Source organism: Triticum aestivum, chromosome 5D (genome assembly GCF_018294505.1).
Source record: "Triticum aestivum cultivar Chinese Spring chromosome 5D, IWGSC CS RefSeq v2.1, whole genome shotgun sequence".
Lineage (NCBI taxonomy): Eukaryota > Viridiplantae > Streptophyta > Magnoliopsida > Poales > Poaceae > Triticum > Triticum aestivum.
This window is the reverse complement of record NC_057808.1, coordinates 552,679,843-552,683,668: the sequence shown is the minus strand read 5'-3', so window position 1 is coordinate 552,683,668 and position 3,826 is coordinate 552,679,843. Positions and strand designations below refer to the sequence as shown.

At 48.5% G+C, this 3,826-nt stretch overlaps 1 pseudogene; it reads left to right on the top strand.

Moving 5' to 3' along the window:
* The first annotated feature begins 2,136 nt into the window (after positions 1-2,136).
* Positions 2,137-3,249, top strand: LOC123126167 (uncharacterized; annotated as a pseudogene).
* Positions 3,250-3,826: the final 577 nt, after the last annotated feature.

Below are 3,826 nucleotides of genomic sequence, written 5' to 3'. Positions count from 1 at the left end.
TTCCCACACAACATGATTTCCCCTTTTGGGGCCTCTTTGCTTCAAATTATTCCATATGATTGTAATATGCGGCCTTGAAAAACTCCTATGGTTTGTATGATGCACTCAAACATCCTGTCGATCATATTGTATCAAGAGAGGGCATGACATTGCAACCCAGTGATTGTCCTATTTATGAGTTTTTAGGTCCTGTGAACCAATTAGGCCCTTGGTCATTTCTTGAACTCAATCAGTAACTCATTTGTGGAAAAAACTTGACGATGTGTGTACCTGTGTGTTCTGTTCTGTTTTGAAGTGGATAACATTGCCCCGTGTTTCACTTGGAAATAACTTATGTTTGTTGAATAATAGGAATTTATGCACCATTTCTATTTGTTCATAACTCTTAAACTAGCACTGCTCTCCTTAAAATTTCTAATCAGGCTGACTGCTGTTTTGTGCTCCACAGATACAACGGTCCAGCAAGCTGCTATGGTGGTCAAGTGTGTGCTGCCTAGGAAAATAGATATTTAGTTTTAGGTCATTTCTTGTAATTTCAGATATGGAGTGCTTGTCTTTAGTTTTTGTTTTTACTTTGTGAAACTTGCTACCTATGGATAAAACTGTGTAATATTGATGAAACTATGTATATGTATGGATGAAACTTGCTACTATTGGTAACATGTGTTGGATATCCTATATTGGTATATATATATGTGTGTGTGTGTTTGATTTTCTGTGAAAATGAATGGATATAAAAAGAAACAGAACTAATGCCTACTTGGTCTCTTCAGATGGCAAAGAGCCTGCAGTCTTTGCCGTCAACGGCGGACGGCAAAGGCTGCCGTTAGACGCCTAACGGACTAACAGCGAATTTATTGCCGTTGGCTTTCTTTGCCATCCGCCGCTGATGGCAAAGGCCCCTTTGCCGTCCGCTTCAGAAAGCAGACGGGAAAGAAGCTCTTTACCTTAGCCTACTTTGCCGGAGTCTTTTGCCATCCTTGCCTTTGCCGTCTGCCGTGGCAGACGACAAAGTAGTTGATTCCTGTAGTGATGGGGGCGGCCCAATGGAGCCAATGTCCACGATTGCGGCTGCGGGGTAGAGGCTGGTGGCGACAACAACCGGGTTGAGGCAAAGGAGGGACAGCGCTAGGCACGGGCTGTGTCACGCCGCACTTTAACTTGGAGACAAAGATGCCAGTGGGGCGCAGAAAATATGCAAAACTAAGCCAAGTGTGTTGTATGGGACACTCGGCTTACATGTTTGGTATTTGCTTCAGAAAGAAAAGGCATATGTAAGCCGAGTATGCTGTTAAAGGGCACTCGTCCAATAGAGTCTGTCGTACCAAAACTGTTAAGTGCGGTGGGATTGGCCACGTGGCATGTACTTCGCCGAGCTTGACTTGTAGGCCGAGTTTTTTTTTTTTTTGAGAATATGCCGAGTTGCTCTTTGCAGAAATAACACTCAGCTTATGAAAACGCAGTAGACAAAATGTATATTTTCCATAGTGCAGCAGTACCAATCATAGACGCCGGCAAAACAAACTGTGATAAAAAGAGAAAACTGAGAGAAATGGAAAACAAAAAAAAGCTAAAGAAAAAAGTGAAAGTTTTACTGCAATAGCTAGAAGGCAGCTGGAGTTTCCACGTCTGCATGCAATTGCAAACGAAATCCCTTAGCGATATGAACTGCGCAAGCAATTCGGATACGAAGTGAAGACGGGAAGCACTCTATTAATTAAGGATGGTTTCCGTGCATCGATCGTTTGCGTGGCGAAGCCGTGCGTTTGACAGAGAGAGATCGATTGGATTAGATCGATCGTTTGCGTCCGCTTGACAGAGAGATCGTGCAGTGCATGGATGGAGACTCGCGTCGGTTTCCAAACGAGCTGAATCCCAGCTCGCTCGCTCCCTCAACGCGCGGTCGTTCTACGCTTACGTTGCAGCGCCACAACCACCACCTACAATACACCTTACGGACCGTATATACACTAGATGCGTACGCTAGCAATCCGTATACAAACTGAAGACGCTCCTGAGTCCGAAGCACTCTAGTAGTGTATTGATCAAGGAAGGCACGTACATAGCCCTGTGTCGCGATCCATCCATATATACCTACCTAGCTAGGGTTGCGCACCTACGTACCTTCCTCAGCTAGCTAGGGTTCCTTCCGATCGAGGCGACGAGAAGTACGTCCGCTAGCTAGCTCTGACGAGAAGTACGACGGGAAGGCGATTCAATATGGCCGGCCATGAGGAGATCTTTCCCGTCGGCTCCACCTTCAGTCCCCAGGATCACGAGCTCATCAACCAGTTCCTCCGCCAGAAGATCGCCGGAGCAGACCGCGGCCGCTTCAGCAGCTTCATCCACGAAGACGACGTCTACTCCGCGCCACCCGGGGACCTCATCGAGAACCGTGCCCACGCGCCTGGCTCCGACAAGGACGACGGGAAAGGAGGCGTGTGGTACTTCTTCTCACCGGTCCGTCGTCACCAGACCAAAGGTGGCCGCAGCGGAAGGCGACAGCGCGTCGTCGACGACGACGAGGGTTACAACTGGCACTCGGAGAAGAGCGAGCCCGTGCTAGACACTCAAGGTAAACGGGTCGGCCTCATCGACCAACTTTCCTTTGGGATCAAGAGGCCTGGAGCAGCTAGAACCAGGGTTGGGTGGTGCATGAAGGAGTACGGCCTCGACCACGACGACGAACAAGACGGTGCGGCCGGACTGGTGCTATGCAAGATCTACGTCTCACCCCACAAGAGGGAGATTACCTACGCGTCCGTAATCAACGCCCCCGGTTCCAAGAAGAAGAGGAAGGCGGCCGCCGACGTCCAACATCCAGAGGCTCCACGTCCCAAAACCCCACGCCGCCAAGAAATGACCATCCAAGAAGAAGAAGAAGAAGCCGGCGGGACGCTTCGGGAGTTCGAGCGTTCGTTCATGTCCGACCAAGACGAGACGTTGCCCCCTGGAGTTGTGGACGACGGCAGCGTGGATCCAGGCGGGTTTTTCACCAACATGCTTCCAGAATTAGGACTGACGCTCCAGGGAAATACTAAGGCGGCCGAGCATGGCAGCGACTGTACATTGGAGGAGTCCTTGGCCGGCAAACATGGCGACGTCCACCAAGGCGTTGAGACGACGGAGGAGGATGACGGCAGCTTCCAATGCACATGGGAGGAGCTGTTCGGCGACGACATGGAAGTGGCATGCCCTGCCCCGCCGACGGCGTCGTTGCACGTGAGGACCGAGTGTGCGTGTGTGTGACGGAAAGTGCGGAACTTGCATCCGAGTGTGCGTGTATGTCTTGTTGATTGCACATTGTTGATGAACAAGCCATCCATATGTGCAGCAGATTAAGTAATTTTATTCTTTTATCATATATTCATATTAGACTACGTAGTGATTAGTGATACAATTCCTCTGTTCCTAAGCGTGAAATAAATACTTGACAAATCAAAAACAAAATCTTGTCTGATGAGATCGGTGCATGTACTTTGCTGCAAGAACACCTAGCTCTAAAGCATTATGTTCATCGAAAAGTGTAAGCATTCCTTTTTCGTGTGTGTGAACAGGCCTAATCCCAGCCATTTCCATTAGTCATCATAAAGGATATACATCTGCCCAGCATACAAAGGTATCCGGGAAATGAGAACGGGAAGAAATGGGTTTAAAGCACTAACAAGAAACCCACCGTGCATTGACGGCGTCCACGCATGCACTATGGTGCAAAAACCTGATGGTGATGGCACCTAACCACTAGCCTAACAAGTTCAAAAGAGCCAACATCTAGCAATTCAGTAGCAAAAGAACGCAAACTAACAATATATGACCGCTAAAACGC